At 39.5% G+C, this 22,359-nt stretch overlaps 1 protein-coding gene, 1 long non-coding RNA gene and 1 other non-coding gene across 10 annotated transcripts in view; 2 read left to right on the plus strand and 1 right to left on the minus strand.

Annotated features, from left to right (window-relative positions):
- LOC141415648 (uncharacterized) overlaps nucleotides 1-4,910 on the minus strand; it is a 39,855-nt gene extending 34,945 nt beyond the window's left edge. Inside the window, exons 1-2 of the long non-coding RNA XR_012440632.1 lie at nucleotides 4,784-4,910; nucleotides 204-449 (exon numbers count right to left, since the gene is read on the minus strand). This is a non-coding gene — a long non-coding RNA (uncharacterized lncRNA). The remainder of the gene's footprint in view (nucleotides 1-203; nucleotides 450-4,783) is intronic.
- The window catches only part of Nfib (nuclear factor I B), a 442,869-nt gene that overhangs the window by 80,042 nt on the left and 340,468 nt on the right, over nucleotides 1-22,359 (plus strand). The window lies entirely within an intron of this gene.
- Trnah-gug (transfer RNA histidin (anticodon GUG)) lies at nucleotides 15,573-15,644 on the plus strand. The gene has a single exon. It is a non-coding gene; the product is annotated as a tRNA-His (tRNA).

Here is a 22,359-nt window from a genome sequence, read left to right on the forward strand (position 1 = left end):
CACTTTAAGGATCAGTATATTATTCTACTTTTGTGTATGTTAAAAATGCTTCATAATCAAATTTTCAAGAAAGAAACTTCATAAAATATATCAGGTATACAAAGGCATAATAAGGAATAATCTGGTAAATGCCTACCCACTAATTAACTGAGGATTTAAAATTTATCAATGTGGTTGAAAAAAAGTAAGAAGTAACTCTTTACCTCAATTATCCAGCTGCATTTGTGGTGTCCCATTGGGAGGGTAGCTGCTGGTATGGACTCATTGAAATGGGTAACACTTCACATGTTCTCTCCAGCTGGCTGGACACCTGGCTTACTGAGGTACTGTGGTGTCATGGAGCTGACTCAGGCTTGAGAATCAAAACACCTGGATTGAAATCCCTGTTCTAAACACAGTTGTGTGACACTTAGTCAAGCTCCAAACTTCTCTGAGTCCTCTGACCTCATCTGTTTAAAAACAAACAAACAAACAAACAAAAACATGTTTAGTAACATGAACCTGAAAATGTATTCGAAGGATTATAGGCAATGTCTGTAAGTGTCATAGACCTCACCAAGTGAAGGGTAGACATTTTGCTTGCTGTTTTGAAAAAAGATAATTGAACATTTTCCAACTAAAACATAGGATCTCTGAACAAGGAGTAAATAAATACTCGATGGTCAACTGCTAAAACATAGCCCTGTGTGCTGCTTATCAAGGAAAGGGGACCATCACTTAGAAAGAGTTTTATAGCGCCCAGCAGAAGGGAGGGGAAAGTTATGATCAGTGTGAGACTGGAGTGTAGGAGGTCTGACTTAAGGTGAGCCTTTCGGCTCAGTGTAGGAGAATACTTAATTAGAATTGGCTGAAGTTTACTGTATCATAAGGATTGATAAACACAAAGTAGGCAGAGTGTTTCAAAGTAAAGAATAAGTCATGTTTGAAACTCTTGATTGTTCCAAGAAAGGCTAATAAATGGAGAGAGAATACATAGATTTGGGGATTTTTTTTTTTCAGGGTGGGGAGAGGACAGGCACTCAACCACTTGAGCCATGCTCCAGCCCTGAAAGTTCTTAAAATAATATTTTCTACAACTTCAGCTTCCTGAGTAAGAGTTTGCTGGAAAAGTCAAGTTCAGTTAATGCAGTTCAAATATAAAGTTCTATTCAGGCAAACAGTAAGTTGGTAAGTTGAATGGCTATAGATGTTTTTGTTTTCATTTGTTGCTCTACAAAATATTTTTGTCGTTTTTTAACTTTCATTTTTCAGCCCAAACATGAACGGGGATTATGTGCGAATGCATTTCAACAAAATGAACTTCCTTTATGGCTACACTTTCAATTCACACATTCTTTTTATCTTTGTACCATTGCATTCGAATATTCCAGACTATCTTTATAATACTGTTGCATCTTCATGCCAGTGATCCTCAAGGTTGCATGCACATTACACTCATTTGGGCAGACTTTTAAAGTCTTAAAGCCCAGCTTCCACCTTCAGGCTAATTAAATGAGACTATCTACTCTGCTTACCCAAGGATCCCAGTGTGCATCTAAGTTTGAAAACCACTACTTGAAGCAGAGCTGGAGAAATAAAACTCTTGACAGGAATTGTAAGACCTTCATTAGATCCTAACACTGACTACTTACAGCTGAAAGTTAGAACCACTTTATAATGCTGTTAAGCTTTAATAATGACCCAAGTATTCTGTGCAAACACCTTAACCTTTAAGATTCAGATTCAAATTCCATCAAATTTCTCAGGGACATAAGTTTCATGGTACCCATCTTTAATTTTCTCATTCCATCAACTTTCTTTTCTTCACAGGGTTGCCACAGAGCTGTTCATTCATTGGATTCTGGTATTGACCCAAACAGGGAGCAATTCTGTTTTTTTGATTTAGACACATGTACCTCCCATCACCTATATAAGATATCTGCAGGTGTAGCCTACATTGCTGGAGATTGAGAAGATTCAAGGAACATTGTGGAAACATAAAAATTTTAGGGTAGAGTATTAGACATCAGATATCGATGATATGAAAAGTCATTTGGCCACCTTGCTTGCTGTGTAGTTGTCACCCCTACCTCCTCTTGTATTTCCATTCAATCTTTTGTACCTCACTCAGGAGGAAATAAAGTTCCTATCATTTTAATAACTTAGTTTCTTGGTTCAGCCAATTATTATATCTACCATGGAAGATGCTGATAGAGATATAAACTAAAAGAATGAAAAATCTTCCAGAAAGAATCAGTGTATCTGAAACCATAAAACAGACACATGGTGTAATTAAGTTATAATATGAGAAACTAATTGTGTGTCCAATGTACTCAGTTTCTAAACTGTTATTTCTAAACAAGTGTAGTGGTACAAGCTTGTAATCCTAGCACTCAGAAGACTAAGGCAGGAGGATCTCAAGTTTGAGGGCAGCCTGTGCTGCATAGTCGACCCTGTCTCAAAAAGAAACAACAATTAAAAAAATTATTTCACTTCATTGACATTGACCTTGCTGTAATTCATATTCTCAAATAGCGTAATTTTTGCAAAGGATCAGGCTTTTTCTGAATCCTATTTATGGTTACACATATGGTTACAAGTTATACATATTTTTATTTCTTGGTTGGGTTTTCACTGGTCAGAAAGCTAGATCAGTATGAGTTTAAAAATGAATAGAAGACTTCCATTTTCAAAGTAGGTACCTGGATAAACCTTCCTTCTATGCACAATTAAAAATCTGTCTAAACCGATCATTAGTGGCTCATGCCTATACTCCTAGCTACTCAGGTGGCAGAGATCAGGACGTTCATGGCTCCAGGCCAGCCTGAGCAAAAAGCTAGACCCTATCTCAAAAATATCCAACTACAAAAGGCCTGGTGGAGTTGCTCAAGCAGTAGAGTGTCTGCCTAGGAAGTGTGAGGCTCTGAGTTCAAACCCCAGCATTGCCAAAAAAATTCTTGTGTAAAATAATATATGGAAGTCATCATCTTAAATCCATCATTAGACTCTTATGCGAAGAAAGAACATTCAGCACAGGAACCAAGGTCATTGTTGTATCAGATGAACTTGAACTCCTGTTTTCACAACTTCCACTACATAGGGAACAGAAGACAAATTCCAGAGCCGCCAAGGTGAGGAGGGCAAAACTTGTTTCCCAAAGAGCTGTAACCTCAGAGAAAAGTGAACTAGAAATAATTCTGCCACTTTTCTTTACTTCACCCTCAACCAAGGCCTGTAAAATACACTGTTTTTAACCTTGATGCTGAGTGAAGAGTAAAAAAAATAAAATTTCTACTGAGAACTTGTAACTACAGCTCATCTCAGATTTACTGCCTGAATTCACACTTCCTGAGGGACTTAAAAAACTTCAAGCTAAGAACATAGTTGAGAGTGAACCCACACTAGGTATAGCACCAGGGGCTTGGTAGAAACAAATGTAGATCCTCTCTAAAGAACACATTTCATTCTAAGTCCTAAAGAATTCTCATTAGTACAAATTTAAGAATACTGACCATACCCTTGGAACAATAGGAATTAACTAATGCACAAGGAAGTAAGTCTCATGAGCAATGACTTAAAACAACAGACACGACAGTCACAAATTCTAAGGACTTGAGGTTATGGAAGTTTCAGATACAGATGATTAAAAAACTGCATAATATCTTTAAAGAAACAAATTACAAACATGATAATATGTGGAAGAAGTAATAAACTGTGAAATATGACCAAACATATTTTCAAAGAACTCAACTGAACTTCTATAAATAAAATATAAAATTCTTAAAATAAGAAACTCAGGAAATAAGGAACTCTTGTTAGCTTATTTAGATGTAATAATGGCATGTTGGTTCTGCACACACACACAAAATAGATATGAGTACCAATGTATTTGCAGATGTAATGCCATTTCAGATGGAATTTCCTGATGTCTGAGATTCCCTGTAATTTTTTTCTAAGGAAAATTTGTTTAAACTATGTAAACAGAGACAGATGAAATGATATTATTAAAATGCTGATAATTATTGAAGTTGAATAATGGACATTAAAAGATTTTATACTATTCCCTTTACTTGTGTTTATGTTTGAAAATTTATAGAACATGTTTGATTATGTTGGAGCAGAGAGTATATTTTCTTAGCTAGTTTTGTCTCGGATTTTTTTTATTGTGTTCATCAAAAAAATTTTTAAAGGATAATTTTAAAATACATGACTGTTTTTAGTATTTTCAAATAATATTACTATGTATATGATATATTTTTTTCCCATAGGCTGATACAAACTATAGTAGATGAACAAATGAAATGGGTGTGGTTGATAGTAAATTAATGAAAGTTGAAAAGAAAATTAGTGAACAGGGAAAAAAAAATGTAGAAATTATCTAGAATACAGTGCAACATTACAAAACAATGGTAATGCAAATAAGATAGAGATATGGTAAACATAATGAGAACATATAACATAGACTTGACTAGTGTTCCAGAAGTACAGGAGAAAGACAGTTAGGCAGAGTCAATATTTGAACAGAAAATAAGTAAGGATTTCCAGAACCAGTAAAATGTACTAACTCAGGTTCAAGAAACCTAAATAATCCCAGTCTAATTAAAATAAAATTAATACTCAGACACATTACAGTGAGACAGAAAACAGAAAGAAAATACAGCACATAAACCAAAATGAAAAAAAGACCTTCAAAAGAACCAAACAACAAAGGCATACTCCTCAGAGGAGAATTTGAGAGCCACTTCCTCAGTGATGAAAACTGGAAGAGAGTGCAAGGTTATCTCCAACAGGCAAGGGACAGTACCTGGCAGTCTGAAATTCCAGGCCTAGGGAAAATGGACCTCAGAAGTGAAGACAAGTGAAACAAGGCATGTCCAGACACATGAAAATTTGATGGTCTTTGGGCACCAAGAAAATTTTGCCAAATCAAATGTCAGAACTGCAAAAAAGAAAGAGCACAGAAAGTAGTTACATTTGGAAATAAATGAAATAAACAATACATGGTATCAGGTCAATCTCATGCAAGAACATAGCATAAATCCTACACAAAATTTTAGAAAGCCAAATGAAGAATGCCCCAAAAGAATAAAACTAATGACCATGCTGGGTTTATTTCAGGATGCAAAGTTGGTTTAACATTTGAAAATTGATGTTCATATTAACAGATTAAAGGAGAAAAAAATCATGTGATCATCTCAATAATGCCAAAAAGAGTTCTTAATAGATTTCAATGTCCATTTCATGATCTAAAGCCTGAAAGAGATCAAAATTTATGCCAACTAATGATAGAAATTCCTTAACCTGATAAAAAGGTATCTGTAAAAACTTACACTACATATCATACTCATAGATTAGAAAGGTTAAGAGCATTCCTTTTAAAAATAGGAAAAATCAAGACAGTCTGCTATTGTGCCTTTTTTTTCTTTTTTTTGGAGGTACTAGGGTTTGAACTCAGGGTCTCAACCTTGCTAGGCAGGTACTCTACCATTTGAACCACTCAGCCAGCCCATTTTCATATTGGGAATTTTAGAGATAGGGTCTCAAGAACTACTTGCCCTGGTTGGCTTTGAACCATGATGCTATTGATCTCTGCCTCCTGAGTAGGTAGGATTACAGGTGTGAGCCACCAGTGCCTGGCCTCTGGCCCATTGCTCCTTTTATTCAAACTTGTTCTGTTCATCTTAGCCAGCACAACAAATAAGGAAGGAAAATACAAAATAAATCATCAAAACTGTCATTTGTTTTAAAAGTTACTACTTGTAGATGGTATCTATGATTATGAATATAAAAAGCCCCCAAACTATAGATTTGTTGTTAGGATTTATGACAGGCTTTGGCAAAGTTGCCAGGTAAATACCCATACCATATCATGAATATATCCTAAGAAAAATTATAAGAAAATAAACAATGTACAGCACTGAAAATGAACAAACCACAGCTATACACATCATTATACATGAATATAAGTAGAAGCTGCAAAATAATGCACAACGTATTGTTTCATTTAGGAAAAATTTAAGAACAAGCATAATTAAATAATTTATAATTGAGGAATGCATACATAGGTGATAGTGGCAATAAGGAAAGACAAAGGAATGACCATCACAAAAGTGAGGATACTGGTTGCTTCTGGGATGCACAGAGAGTACACAACAAGGCATTATATTGCCCCTGCAATGCTTGGTTGAGCTTATGTTCATTTTTAAATTGTTAACAATGTACATATGTTTTTATACTCTTTTTTTTTTGGTGCTACTGGGATTTGAACTCAAGGTTTCATACTTGCTAGGCAGGCACTCTATTGCTTGAACCACACACACCTCCAGCTCTTATTGCTCTGGTAATTTTGAAGATAGGGTCTCAATTTTTGCTCAGGACAGGCTTGGACCATGATCCTCCTATTTTATGCTTTGCACAGTAACTGGGATGTCAGGTGTGCATCACCACACCAGTTTTTTGTTGTTGTTGAGATGGGGGTCTCATGAACTTTTTGCCTGAGCTGACCTGGAACCTTGGTCCTTCTGATCTCACCCTCCTGTGTAGCTTGGAAAGACAGGTGCCACCACTCCCAGCTATTAACTGTAATGGAGTCTCTTGACCCATTTGCCCAGACTGGCCTGGAACTTCAATCCCAATTTCAGTCTCCCAAATAGCTAAGATTACAGGCATGAGCCACCAGTATTTGGCTCTTCTGATCTATTTTGCAGTTTCTAGAAAGTCTAAGAGTGAACAGAGAAGAAGGACAAAATTTGGTAAATGCTAAATGCCTGCACAAGAAAATGGCAGCTGGAGTATTTAAGCTCCTTTTCCATTTCTGAGTTTTCCAACATCTCATCACAAAAACAAGTTTCTATGGCATAAAACTGAGTATTTCTTCACAGATAATTCTCTCCTACTTGGAAGGTTTATCCACTCTCAGAGCTTCAACAATTGTCATATGCTTCGAACATCCAATACTCTCTTCTATTGCTTCTTGTCACCCATGCTCATCTGCAATTCCTTCTAGACACTAACTTCCAGATTTTGCCCCAGGAAAGACCTGTTTGTTATCTAAAACTACATGTCTGGTGTGATGATCTATACTGACTGTCTCCCTAGATCAATGTGGGTGGGTGATGTGGAAGAGGAGAAGAAAAGAGAGAGGCATCTGACTTAAACCTGGGCAACAAACCTTATATGTCTCTATAGGATATGCAGCGAGGAAGCAGAGTAACCAATTAGAAATATGACTTGTGTTTTAAAAGAGAAGCTGTAAAGGAAAGCCATGGTTTGGGAGTCCACCTCTGGGAAATATAGTTGAGCATAGAGGATGAAGATTTCCAAAGAGCAAAGTAAAAGCAATCATTCACATTACATGCCAGAAGAAAAACATTGGCACTGCCAAACTAATCAGTCTCAGCATTTCCACAACTAGCAAGGAACCTTAACCACATTTCCCCAAAGTTGTATGAGTCTGCCTTCCATTGTGCCATTATTTGTTCTAGAAATCACAGAGCCAACACCACCCATAGCTAGAACAGTCATGGGATGGTGGAGTTTAAATATCTCTGAAAGGTTTGCCTACCTTCCTACCTGGGATTGGCCAAGCTACAAACATGGCCCTAGGTTAAGCATTGTACGTAGCAGCTTGACAGATTGCAAGCACTACACCTGAAAGAAGTAGCATGTTTGTACCTATAAATGTTATTAATCCCATGATTAATAATAATAAAAGCAGTTTTATGTTTTAATAAGTGTTGTGTCCTACAAAAATAACATTGTGGAATCCTAACTCCAGTACCTCAGAATATGACCTTATTTGGAGATAGGGCTTTTATAGAGGTTGAAACAAGGTCATGGAGGTGTACCATGATCTAACTTGTGTCCTAAAAAACCATGAAATTTGGACACAGACATACAGAGGAAGAATGCCATGTGAAGATGAAGGCAGAGTCTGGGTGGTGATGCCAAGCTGAGGAATGCCAAAGATTACCACAAAGCACCAGCTAGGTGAGAGGCAACAAATAGAGTCTTTCTCACACCCCTCTGAGCCCTTCTAGCCTCCAGAACTGTGAGACACTACCTTTCTGTTGTTTTAGCTATCCTGCTTGTGGTATTTTGTGATGGCAATCTTAGCAGACTAATACATGGTTGCCTATGACGATGTTTTACCAAATGCATTTTTTGCTTATTCTCATTTAATCCTCACTATTACCCACTGTGGAGGGCACTATCAGTGTCTACCTTTTACAGGGTAGGAACTAAAAGTATCAGATATCCAGGTTCCAGTGTGGTGAGACATGGGACATAAGTATTTCATTGTGGCAAACATGAGGGAAGTTGACACATTGGGACGCAGCACATGTCAACAATGCTGTAGCAGAGGGTGGTCTGGAAGCAGGTGGGACAGAGAGTCAACCTCTGGGGATCCCAACTCTGGAGGCTTTGAGTTTCTGGTCCTCAACACTCTCTTCCACCCACAGTCCACTGGAGAGAACAATAATATCCAGGTTCCCCTGAGGATTCAGCGAGCTAATTCCTGTGAATCACTTAGCACATTGCCTGCTGCATTAATATGTGCTCAACAAATGGCAGCTATTTTGAAATCATTATTTAGGGGAAATTACAGAGGAGAGGAGAAGCCCGTCAGTAATTTTGCGCATGATACAATCATAATTGTCTCTTGGAAATGTGCTGGACTAAAGGTCTGTACTGAACACATTGTGTATATTTAATGGTGTCTAGGTATCTAGGATGGGGATGGATGGCAACCATGGCTTATTCCACAAGCAGACCTGGCCACTTGGTGATTGTCCCCAAGTGCCCATTCAGTCACCATTGGGGGCCCTCTCTCACTAGGTCAAGCCCCCCCAAGAAGCTCTCTGTGGTAGTAATAAGGGTTCACCACCTTGTTAGGTGTCAGAGAAAAAAAGAGCAAATTGGGGGTTCTATGCAACTGGGAATTAATCAGTTAAAGGGGCAGAACTTAAAGCATGGATTTTGATATAGATGGATACCACATGCTTTGAACTTTAAAACCGCTGCATGAGGTTTTACTATAGGCAAGTTCACCATAAAGGGATTTCACTACGCAAATAAAGAGTAAAGAAATGCAATCTCCATCCTAAATTTTAAAAATGCAATTAAAATTGGTGCAGACCCACTGAATCTTGCCAAATCCTGCTTTAAATAACAGTTTGGAGAATCACAAACTTCAATTACTTTTGGCAATGACTTGGTTTTCCATGAGGCACTATAGGTTATTAAATGTCGTAGCTATTTAGCTTGTAATGAATAGTTTATCCTACATTCAATTAGGCTAGTTTTCCCTCATTTTTCCCTCTTTCTTTCTCTCTTTTTTTCAACCCACTCAAAGAATTGATGATAATTAAGGAAAAGCTGTCAGAGGTCCAGGTTTTTCATCCAAGATATCTTTATGGTTCTAGGGTTACCTAGGATAAAAATCTGGCTTCCTCTTGTAAACTTAATAATTATCTTCTGCATCAGTAACAGCTATCGTAATGATGATAATGGAGAGGGTAATTGCAGTTGTATTTTCTATACAACACCTTTCAAACCATTCTAAATATTTCACATTTTTCTCTTAATATTTCTGTGTAGTAGATAAGGAGTAGATTCATTTTTGTTAAGTCAATGAAGCAAAGGAGGTTAAATTGAGCATCCTCAGATGACAAACTTCATCATGAAGAGAGAAGAGCAAAGTATGAGCAGGTTCTGTAGATTTTAGGCTGTGTTCATTTCATCACACTGTTTAGTTGCCTGGTGTCTCTCTCACTCTCAACTGGCTAAAGAATGGAGAACAGGGGATGCTAACTATATTTTCATGTATTGTTGATTGCCATATCATCAAGGTCTGATCAGTTAGATAGCAGTCCTTTCCCGATTTGTAATGTACTTGTTCATTTCTTGGTTCCAATTTAATCAGGAGACATGTGGCCTCAAAAAGCCAACAGAAGTGTACCTGTGAAATGTACTTTAGAAAAGGAAGAAAATTAAAATCATTAATAGAAAAACACATAACTATAAGAAAAAAAGGGGCTAATTAAGGAGCAATTTTTTATGGGACAGGGTCCCCATATGTAGCCCTGGCTAACTTCCAACTCATGAACCTCCTACCTTGGCCTTCTGAGTGCTGGGATTACAGCTGTGAGCCACTACACTTGGCCAAAGAGCTCTTAAATATTTATCAACTCATTCTGCAGCTCTGAAGTGAGACCATACTTTGGGTTCCAAAGCACAGCCAGACAAGTTTAACATTTTAATGTCCTTGGTCTCTGCTCTGTACTAGACACTATGGTGAAGAATGTTGAGTCATTAGAGTCCACCTCTTGCAGGGGTCTGTGGTCATGGACTACCCGCAATGCCACCCACCTGGGAACAGGCGCCTCCTACAGTTTTAGAGCTAACTTGCTACCATGCCAAAAAAAACAATCTAGGCCCAATTGATGAGCCAAGGCCTTGGTCAATCTACACAGAATGACTCCGAGCAATGACCCATAACTACCTCTCCTCCCTCCAAGTCTCCCCTTTACCCAAAGCTCCTCTCCTCCCCTGCTCACACTTCTTTCTTGACTCAGTTGACTTAGATGTTGGCTTCTTTAGGGCAGAAGGCACAATGTGTCAGCCTGAAACTTGGGCACACTGCCTCTTCTTTGGGGGCATTCTGTATTCTTCTCTGCTTCTGATTCTCTACTCAGTCTTACCACAGTTCTCAAGCATGTCCCTTTTCCTTATTCAGGAACCAGCTCTCCAGACCCCAGACCTCCTTCCCTCTGGAGGCCAATGAGCCCCCTGAGGAGAGCACTCATCATGGTAGACTGTCCAGTCAGTAACCCTCAGGCTACCGTGGGGCCTGGCAGGTGCCTGCACTTCTGGGCCCTCCTCATGCTAGCCTGAGGCTCAGAGCATGTCACCTCCAGGTCTGCTGTAAACTATGTTTTAAGCACATGTGATGTACCAGGCACTCTTTGTGTGCTCATTTAATCCTCCTGATAACCCTAGAAAATAGATATTACTTCCTCCCCACCCTTATGAAAGAAACAAACACAGAAAGATTAACTCACTTGTCTAGGGGTATCAGCCTATGCTGAAGCTTCTTTAAGAAAAATAGCTCCTTGATGTTGGCGGTACAGCTTAACAGTAGGGCACTTACCTACTATGTTGGTGGAACCCTCAGCACTACAAAAAATATAATAATAATAATAATAATAAAGAAAAGTAGCTCTACAGTGATTGGTTGGAAACCTCTCAGCCATAAATCCAGAATACTAACTGGCCCCTCTCCTGCCAGCACTTCTCTTTTTTAAAGCCTCAGGGTTTGAATGTGATAGAGAGAGAAACACGGCCATGAGGCCTCCCTGGCTCTCCACCATCCCTCTCTCTGCCACATGTCCCCTTCCTCTCAGTGTCCTGTGGCTGCCCCTTTTCCTGTATGCACAGCCCTAATTCTCTGCTGCCCCAGGCCTTCAGCTGTTCTTGGGGCTCCTTGTTATCACACATTACCATTAATGGATCAGTCCCCTTCCTAAGGTTTCCAAGTAGAGGCCTGGCCTGTCAGATCGTAAAGGTTAGGCCCTGGGTACTCCAGAGGGCTGTGGTGCAGAAGTTCTATTAGAAAGCTTTGCATCTGGAGTTTTCTAATGGTGCCTTCAGGCAAAACAAAAAAAATTAAAATTAAACCACCAACCACGAGCCCCTCCCCACCCCCACCATTCCAGCCTTCCCCACAGCAAGCTTTCTGACTTAGTTAAACAGAATTCATTAATAAGCAAGGGGGAAAATCACTCCAGGCAATTTACTCTCGAAAATGTAAGCTGTTAAAACATTTTGTGGTTACAAGCCTCTGAAAATCATACATTTTCTCTAGTGTTTCGTGGTTTCTCCAAATCAGTGATTTTCTGATACCGGTCAGGAAACTGTAAGGAGATGGTCAGATCTAAGATGACTTAGCTTTCAGCTCTTTTGTGATGGTGATGTGTGCATGGAGCTGCTGTTTAGTTGGGCTTCCTCTGCCTTCGGCTACCTTATTTTTCTTCTAAAAATATGATTTATTCCCAGAGGTGTGTGTGATGTATGTGAAATCCTTGGTCCCCTTATATACGTACCAGATTGTCTAGTCTTCTTTCTCTCCCACTGCACCCCACCCCACTTCTTGCTCTCTCTCGCTCTCTCTCTCTCTCTCTCTCTCTCTCACACACACACACACACACACACACACACACACACACACACACACACACACACACACACTGGTCCCTGGGAGGAATGGTGTTCTAGAAAGAACCCAAGAAAGAAGAGACAGGACCCTGGGAGGAGGGGACCGTGGAGCCTTCTTTGCAGGGGGGTTCCCAACCTGTCTTTGTCTGAAAACTGGGCACAGGGCCAGCTTCAGCCCAGCGGATTGCAGCGCTTGGCCTCCAGCCCAGTGATGGATCTGACTGTCATTTCCCCACCCCCAGTGAGGCAGGAGGCAAACTGAGAAGAGGGACAAGGAGAAGAACACAGAGCTTGGTCTGGGAAAAGAGGGAGGAGTGGCGATTACTGGAGACAGGACTCATCTGGGAGGTGGGTCCATTCCCGGGGCCCCTTGTCAGTCCCTGCTCCTCCTTTCGAATCCATTATGAACACCCAAGGCTGTAACAACTCCATCAGAGGGAGAATAGTGTAGTCAGGCAGCATGGCTGTTGCTCTGACAGTGAGATGCTGGTAAACATCAATCTTATTTTTAAAGACTCAGAAGGGAAGGCAACAGTCGTCTTTGGGAATGAATTCCACCCTTACAAGCAAGGGATTCCTGCTGTGTTTGGATCCCTGTGCTATTCTAGATTGCAAATAATTTGATCCATGTTTGCATGCATCTTGCCTAGGTGTTAGTGATCTTATAAAATAACTGCATGCAGTACTTTTTAAAGGAAACTCTTCCTTGCACTCAATTAAAACCACTCACCCAACAGACCAATCCCTATGTACTTAAAGTATGTTCCCCTGGGCAGGGAAATAAAGCTGACAACATTTGGAAGCCAGCAAAAATGACAGCTTCCACGAACTTAAGGAAAAACAAGAGACAATGCTGTAATAGCTGTAAGATTGTCATGCTCTGAATGGTTTTCTTATCCTCCAAAATGTTTTACATCGGGCTATTGTTTATGCATGTATTTCTCTAAATTAAATTTTGGTGTGTTTGAGATGTAAAGAACTTGAGAACGCGCTAGTCCAAATCCCCTTGCTTTTCTAATGAGGAAATAGAGATTCAGAGAGGTCCTGCAGATAGCCCAAGGTCACACAGGGAAAAATCAAGTCTCTCTCTCTCTGTCTCTGTCTCTCTCTCTCTGTCTCTCTCTCTCTCTCTGTCTCTCACAACATGCCTTCCCTGTCTGAATTAATCGAATGATTTCTCAGATGTATTTAAATGAAGAATTTGCTCCTGGATATTTGTACTAAAATATACTAAAGCCAAATGTCAAAATACCACATTAGTTAACAGTAGGCTGTTCTGATGTGCAGTAAAGGGGGATTTGAAAGCATTATTTCCAAATCAGTCATGCCACAAAATTCAGCCAAATACAAGCCCAACCTATAAGTGCCTCCTCCCACGGTCTTGCCTTTGTTTTACATTCATTCCAGTTGGACTCTATGTTTGGGGTAAGCACACCAAGAGGTGGCACAGAATGGGAGTTGGAATCCCAAAGCTTATTCTGAGCATACGAAAACCAAGGAGAGGCTGAATGTGATATACACAGCTCATGGGTGGGAGAAAATGGCAGAACCAGGCTGAACTGCGCATTGCAAAACAAGCAGCAAAATTTGGACTAAATGGTCACTAGCAATTCCCAAATACTCAATAGTTCTTTGGTGGGTAGTCTAGGTGATACTGCAAATCCAAATTTCTCTCTCCAAGGATCTGAACCCAAAGCTTTAAGTTAGCCATTCCAGGATCACTGGAGATCTCTTTCCACTTGCTGAGTGATGAGTTTATGAGAGCAGTTGTCCTCGGCCTGAGTCCCTGAGTGAGGTAACACAGGGCAAGGCCCTGAGAGGTACAAGGACCACAAGCAAAGGGAAAAACCTTCCTTATTCTAAGTCACTAGGATTTGGGTATAGTCCCATAGTATAACAAAGCCAACAGATAGAATATGTGAAATAATTTTAAGTGGGTTAATTAAATATACTTATTTAAATTATAGAAACATAAGTAACATTTCTACAGTGGTAACATTTTTAAGTGACAGGCCTATTTTAAGTTGTTGACCTATCATCACAATCCAGTGAAGTCAATGCTATAATTATCTCTAGTAAACAGAGGAGAAAACAGGCACAGGGTGAAAGAAGCAGTGCTTCTTCTTCCACTACACCCCAGCCCACCCCAGCCCACTCCAGTTAGTAAGTCACAGAATCAGAATTTAAAACCATAATGTCTTATTCCATAAAGCATACTCTGAGAGTTGTTTTTAAATAAGTATTATTTCTCTTTGCCTTGGTTTTTACATAGACCACGCAGGGCTCAGGAACTTGGGCCCAATTACCCTATGTAACCATAGAAAGAAAATTTATCTGTGAGAATGTGAAGAAAGATAAAAGATGGAAGATGATCAGAAAAGATGGAGGTAGTGAACATTTGCATCTGAAACTTTTACCTCCAGGGATGTTCTCCTTCCAAAAGCCCTGGAGCTGTTGGCAACCAATCAGCTCATGGATTAGCCCCCCTCTCCCCCACCCCATGGTGCCAGCTAGCCCCAGCTGCCCCCAGTCCTCCCTGTTCAGAGGCTTAAAGGAGACACCCCGATATGATCCATTCATAAGAAGTAGATTTTGTCTGAGTGCTTTATTTCTTTTAGGCTTTTCAGCCCTTGAAATATCTTGTGCCGACTACTTTAACTTTTATAATAAGAAAATTTATAATAACTTTCTCCTTGAGGCATATGTAGCTTGGAACACTAACTTCAACAGCTTCTTTGTGTGATGGGTTGCTAATGTAAATGGTAAAGTTTGTTTTGAGAATTGTGCCTTTTAGACTATATGGGGTGGGGAGAGATATCCTTAGGGATCAGTAGGTTTGTAGGAGGGCTCTTCTTACCCAGAATGTACTCATCCTACTTGCTCTGCTAGGAGGAACAAGTCTTTCTGATTCTCCTGAGGCTCTGGACATTTTGTTCCTGCCGTAACTGATATGGTTGTGCTATCTAAGCATATGGAAATAAGACGAGTGGCAGAAGAAACACAAAAGAGACTCAGGTCCACATGTCACCTGGGGCAACACAGTTGGTAGTGGTGGTTAGGGTGAGCAATCCATAGCTGGTTTAAAGTAGGAAGCGTGAGTCAACAGAACAGTTTCTCTTAGTCTTGTTACCCTCGATTGCTGCTTCCTCGATAGAAACTTCAGGGAATCCTTTCCCATTCCAGTTTCCCCAATCTGTCAAGAAGATCATGTTAGTTTTATTCTCAGACACTTTGTTATTGTTTTAAATAATTAGAAGTAACCAAAGTACTGCTATTAGGAAAATGTACATACTTAGGCAATAGATGGCAGTGTTTCCACAAATTTTAATATTGCAATGGCTCTTAAAGAAGGTTGGTGCTCAGCTCTTCTGTAGCTCGCCGTGATCGTATAGTGGTCAGTACTCTGCGTTGTGGCCGCAGCAACCTCGGTTCGAATCCGAGTCACGGCAGTAGGGAAGAGGCTTTTGGAAGAGAACAACATTGGTCCCACGCTGTATTGCATCCAAGCAACATTTTGCAACCAGACAGAGAATAATGAAAACCAATGAAACAGAAACCATTACGAATATTTTAAACTTTACAACGATGACATCTGCAGACTGGCTTTATTCATGCTCTAATCCTGTTGCAAGTGTGTTGTGTGTGGGGTTTTTTTTTTTTTATTTGCATTGACGGATAATATGATAAAACTGGAGTGTAGTGGGCATGTAATTATTATTAATTACAACTACTTAAGCTCTGCTTTGAGCGGACTCGTCAAGTCTGCTTGCTTTTGAGCCTTGCCAGGGCTATACAGTAATAACAACCCTGAATTATTTGGAAAGATGTCAGCAGTAGATGTGGAAATCCTGTTTAACCAGGCATGAATTGTTGTTAGGAGGGGTTTTTTTCAGGATGACAGAGAGAAAATGAACTGTCCCTTATCAGTAATTGCAGGAAACATTTTGTTTCTATGATATGAACTGGCTGTAATTTAACTTCCCTGCATCATTGGATAATGTAAGAAGCCAGTTGTTGCTCAAAATGAAAATCTCTGAAGTGGGCATTTGGGTCTGATAAAGGGCATATTATAAACAGACAATGGGACTCAGCAATAAATAATGTCCATATATGGGAAAACTTTTTAAATGACATTTTCCAAAAGAGTGGGGTTTGTATTATAAGTAGCTGAATGTTGAATTAATGTGAGCAACACAGCTTTAATGGGCTTAAAAACATGAAAAATATAGCCAGAAAATGTTAACTATAAGTATGTTATAATGAGGTTTTACTGCTCTAAAAATTGGAGCTGGTACGTTTTAAAGAAAGGACAACTAGAAGATGCTTTATAATGCCTCTAACCCCTGTCTCGTGGGTGGCTTAGCAAAAGTTCACATATTTGATTTGTGTAATACTAAAAAGTATTCAAGTTAAAACTATGGATAGAATGAATTAAATTCTTTCAAAGCCAGTGAATTCTCAGACATAATGTTCTAGAAAACCTAGAATAAATATCATTCTCGCTTTTCAAAAGAAGAGTGATTCCTGCTTGGTCATGGAGCCAAAAAGATTGGTCTCAGAGTACTGTATTGTAAAGGCAGTGATATGTGCCTGTCTTCTCCAAGACTCACTTTCACCATCATCTTCTACTGTCAAGTCTCCTCTTCCCACGGCTAACTCCCCAACTTTGACTCCCTCCCCCAAAATTCTTCCTCTCCTTTTCCAAAGGGCTTGGATAGGCCTTGCCTTAGTACGCTGGACCTTCTCAGCTGGCTGGTGCTAATATTGCTTTAAGAAGACACTGAATTGCAGTTGTCCTTTAGTTAAAACAGAATAGGCCCATCCACAGCTGTTTGTATATATTAAGATTGATTAAAAATGCAATCACTTTCTCATTTGAGGAAGGAGATTGTGTCAGTCAGAATTCAATAGTAAAACATGGCAGAAACCTGTACCCAGAGGTGTGCACTCAGGCATGGGTACAGGGGTCTTCCAAAAGTGCTGGAATCAGGTTATTAGAGATGACCAGAACACACTCTTTCCATCTCATCTCGTATTTCTTTCTTAATGCTACCATGATGCCCTCAGATTACCTTCTACATGGCAAGGAAAATGGCAGCCAGCAGAAATTTCTGCTCTTAAGCATTGCCTCCAATGCGAGATCGCCTTGGTTACTGTTCAAAAATCACGAGGAAAGATCTGATTGGCTTAGCTTTAGTCAGTGACTATCACTGACCTAATCAGCTATGTAGATGCGGATAGAGTCATAAAGCACAAAAGAGAGCCCTTGTCTTGTCTTGAGGACAGTCCCAGAGCAAGACAGAATTGCCCCTCCTGGAGCTACCTCAGTTGTCTTCTTTGGAAGCTTTTCCCACTGCATTACTAGGTAGAGCACAGCATTTGGTGGCTGTCTACTTCCCAAAACCCATGAGTTCAACTCCCACCTACTAGCATCTTTTTTGCCTTGTGAAAAATGAAAAGTTGGGGGAAGGGGTCAGACATGACTATTAGCCTGGGCTCAACTTGAGCACAGGGACACATTCAGAGCAGCTGCTAAAACAGAGAGCACACTTTGTGTTTTTCTTCCTCTGTCTCCACCAAAAGGGAGCCTTCTTAACCTGGATGACTTACTTTGCCATTTATCCAGGGAAGAGTGCAAAATAATCCTGATACTACCAATGAAAATCAGCTTAAGTTATTTAAGCTCTCACAGGAGAAAAATAAATAAATAAAGAGGGGGGATGAATGACAAAATTAAAATAATAATGTACAAACAAATAAAGACCAATCAGCACATGGGCACATTGTAGAAACGCAACACTGGCACCAAGTAGGGATGTATCAAATATTTACCCTATTATTCCAAGGCTGCCTAGTGGCCTCACTCACCCAACCTCCAGGGGTAGCAACTCCAGAGCTAAGTTTCCATTAAGAAAAGGTTGCCATGCCATGGTTTGTAAAAATTTTAAAAATATGGAAGAGTAGACTCCAAACCAGGGGCAGCATAAATCAGGATTCCCTGAGTGACTGGATCCGCATTCCAGTTTGCAATCCTAGTTTAGTCCCTCTTCATGTAGGAACCATGACTGAATATTGTAAAAATCAGTGGTGTTTTCATCACAGTTTGTTGACATTGGATTTCCTTAGTGTTAAAATGTATTAGATATTTACTCTAAAACCAATCTTACATCAAATTATTTTTCAGAAATGTTAAAGTCCAAGTTATTAGAGGAAATTAATTCTAATTTTTACTTACAATAGTATTGAGACATTATCTGCTTTTAATTTTTTTAGAAGCATTTTATAAAAATCCGAATAGATCCCATTTTTATTTTAATGCTCACATTGTCTATATTTTGTTTATTTTTCACAGACATTGTCTTTAGTTTATGAAAAGCCAATACTTGCTAATGAAAATCAGGATGATTGTGATATACTGTTTAAAAAATCATTTCTCAAAAATGTCAATTATAAAGCATTTTAGGCAAAAGGTAAGCCATTCTTAAATGAGATGTCATGGCAACTTTTTAATATTGATTATGAAACATTGGAGACCTAACAGAATTCTGGTTTTGGTCATGTGAATTTGACAACTATAGTTTTCATCAATCAGAGTGGCATTACTTTTTTCTATTTTCCTGGGAGTTGACTATAATTAAGAGGATGTCTTAACTCACAGTCTGGCTATAAGTTTATGTCCCTCATATTAATCTACCTGTGTGGTCTATTTATTAGCATCTGTTCAAGCAAAAAATGTTTACCACCTGTGTAACTGAAATTGAGTGCCTGGATTAAAAATTCAGAACTACAAACCATATGCTTACTTTATTACCATAGCTTATGGCTTTAGGAAAATGCTCTTTCATTCTTCCTAAGATAGGAGTGGGACAGAGATATCACAGTGATCTCTACTATTGACCTGCTGAATTAAAGAGGGTTTATATTCCAATATTTTCTATGTCTATATGCCTATATTTTAGCAAACTGTCATAAATAAAAGAATTTGACATTTAATTTTCTGATCAAGTCATAAATTGAATAACCACAAATAAATTAATTGTAAAATAAGCAATTTATTTTATAAAAATGAGCCTGTCCCCTAATTATAAAGAACATATTTTGTGCGATTAAAATATACCAATGCATAGAAAATGATTTACTAAGACAGAATCTGAAAAGGGGGAATTTACTTTCATGGAGTAGTGCTGGGAAGCCAGGGTGGGGTTTTGAGGTCCAGCTTCCTGGAGCAGTAGGACAACAGAAGAGGCAGCTGGTGGAGACTTTGTGAAAAGAGAGTATATATTCACCAACCTCCACTGCAGAGTGACAGCATTGAGAGATAATGTGTAGGCTGTTTCTTTCCCCTGTAGCTCAGCCACAAAAGGCATGACCTTAAAGATTCTGCCAGAAAAACTACCTGTTCTAGGGTGTTAATTGTTTGTCTCAGTAACATCAAGCTGAAAGGTTGAAGATCTGTGGCAAGGTCTGGAAATGTGGGCCTTCTAGGCCAGGAAATTCCACCAAAAACTGAATCAGAGGAGAAGTCTAAAGAGAACTAGATTAAACCCGCCTCTGCCCATTTTGACTGCTTGACTTTGGACTTGATCACTTTATGCTTTCATTCATTTGCAAACCAGGGAGACTGTGAGAGTTTAACAAGATGATGTGAATCTGATGAGAATCCCAGTAACAAGTGCTCCCCTTCACTTCCTTCCTTTCCCAAGAAATAGTCTTTGTTCTATGTTGTTTGTGTAGACTTCCCAGCCCACAAAAGTCAACAACAACAACAAAAACTCCAACTATCATGCCTTGGGTTCATCCACTTGGATTGGCACCAGCTTTAACACAGTTATGTCTTCACCTAACTCTATCATTTGACTACCGGCCACCACTATCACAGAAGGTGACTTTGTGAGCAAACTGCTCATGGACAGGGAAGCCACAGACAGTCCCAACTCCAAAACACATGAATAAATAAATTGCCACTAGATGGCACTGTTTGTCATTATTAATCAAAGACAAGGGGATTCTTTTCTTTTACTTTCCTTTTTTTTTTTGTCCCTGGGTTTCTGGCCCAGGGTGTCTGCAACTGGGATCCTAATGTGTTTTTGGCTTATTATCATCAAGATCTGAGGACCAAACAGACTCCACCCACGACTGGGGGAATTACCTCAACAGCGTTGTCTTTATCCAGAGGTGATATTAAAAGAATATATCGTAGTTAGATGTCAATGTTCAAAGGCTTCGAGGCAGAAAATTCCATTTCAAAAGAAAGTGTGATTAATGAAGCCACATAAATCCTGTGGTAGCTGGAGCTATTTCAGAAATCACACCATACAAATCAAAGAAGTGAGTTTTTCTACATCTTCTCTTACTTGCTCTTGTTCTTACTTCTGTACTATCTCAACCTTTTCTTCCCTTTTCTTTTTGTAATTTCTTCAATCTATGTGTCCCCAAATTCAAAATAGGAAGGAACTTGACGAGAAATCCTGGCTACACCTAGTTGCAAACTATGTCCCCAGTCATTTCTCCTCATTCCTCCTCCAGGAGATCCAAACACAAGCTTGAGCCTGTAGCAACCACTCACTCCCAGTCTCACAACTGCTTATAAAACTAGAGACAATTCAGTCTTACTTAAAGAAAAAGCTGAATGGAAGAAAAATGTAAACCTGTAGTAGAAATTTTCTAGAAGAAGTGCTATGGATATTTAGAGAGTGCCTCAGAAAGAAAATTGTCCAAAAATCTTCTTTAAACATTTCTTCATCCCTTCCAAATTTTCTACCATTTACACCAACCATTAAGTGTGTCCTGTATTCTCTTTTGGCTTTGCTAAGCAGCTATTCTTCTTCTACATGCTGTTCACACTCCCTGTGCAATCTATAAACTTGGGCTCCCTCTTCCCTGTTGTCCTAGGAGTCCCCTCAGTGCCTTGGAGAGGGTCATCTCCTCGGCCTCATCTGCTATACCTGCTTCCAAGTGTGAGTCTAGTACCCAAAGAAATAAGGGACAGTATGGTACAATGTCATCTGGTGTAGTGACATGGAGTACAGTCTCATGGTAAAATACGTGAATTCTGAGGTCAGGTTCCCTAAGTTAAAGTCCACCAAGTACTTGCTGGGTGACCTCAGCCGGTTAGTTGGTTTCTTTGTGCCATAATTTATCCAAATATACAATGCGGCTGACAACAGCATCTAAACAGTTGACATGTGGACTGTATGGGCCGTTATAGGTGATGCACTTAGGAGAATGGTTAAGAGAATACAGTGCTTCTGACGTTTGTAGGAAGGGCATAAACAGAAACAGGGAAGCCTTGCTCCCATTTCTGCTGGGTCTTGGTGTGGCTCCAATTCATTGAGAACTGAATGTAATTCAACATTATTTGCAATGTCAGAGTTTCTCATCTTTAGTAACTATAAGAGGCTCCAAGATTGGGCAGGAAGATTACCTTTGAGTGCTGTGACATGGCAGGGAGCACATAGCAAAGCAGTCAGAACAGAAGGATAAAAATGAATTTATTTCTAAATGTCCCTGAGAGCACCCTAGAATATCCACTGTTACTAGACAGGGTGGTTAGGAGGGAAGGCAGAAGTTCTACAACACCTAGGAGGCTTGGTGGGCCAGCTGAGACCGGAGAACATGAAGATCTACACACAGCATTGGAAAAGTAAGGAATCATAAAGTATCTGGTTTAATCAGTTAGCAAACATGTATTTCATGCCCACGCTGTGTGAGGAGGTACCATAAAACATAGAAAATAAATAATGAAGATGAAGATGAAGGCTGTCAAAGAGCTTGCAGTGTATAGGTCAAAACAGACATGCAAATGAGTTCAGTTATAATCCAACAAAATATGTCATCATAAAGATATGAGAAAAATCTCATGTGAACACAGGAGCTGTAAGGGCATGCTGCCTATACCTGGCCTGAAGAGATCACAGTGGCAGAGGAGTACAGGATGAAGGCAGGAACAGGGGATTCATACAGAGAATTAGTAAGATTCTAAAACTGTGAGCAGCAGTCTCAATGTTTCCCTTTCAGCCAAAAATTGTCATATCAATTTAAGGCTATTCCTGAGTCCTAGTTCAAGAGGATTTGGGAACACTCAAAGACATGGCTACTCCTTTATTTTGCCAGCCACCTTCATTCATCTCTAAAGCATTTCCAAGGAAAAAAGGCAGAGGAAAA

This window comes from Castor canadensis, chromosome 13 (genome assembly GCF_047511655.1).
Source record: "Castor canadensis chromosome 13, mCasCan1.hap1v2, whole genome shotgun sequence".
Classification (NCBI taxonomy): Eukaryota; Metazoa; Chordata; class Mammalia; order Rodentia; family Castoridae; genus Castor; species Castor canadensis.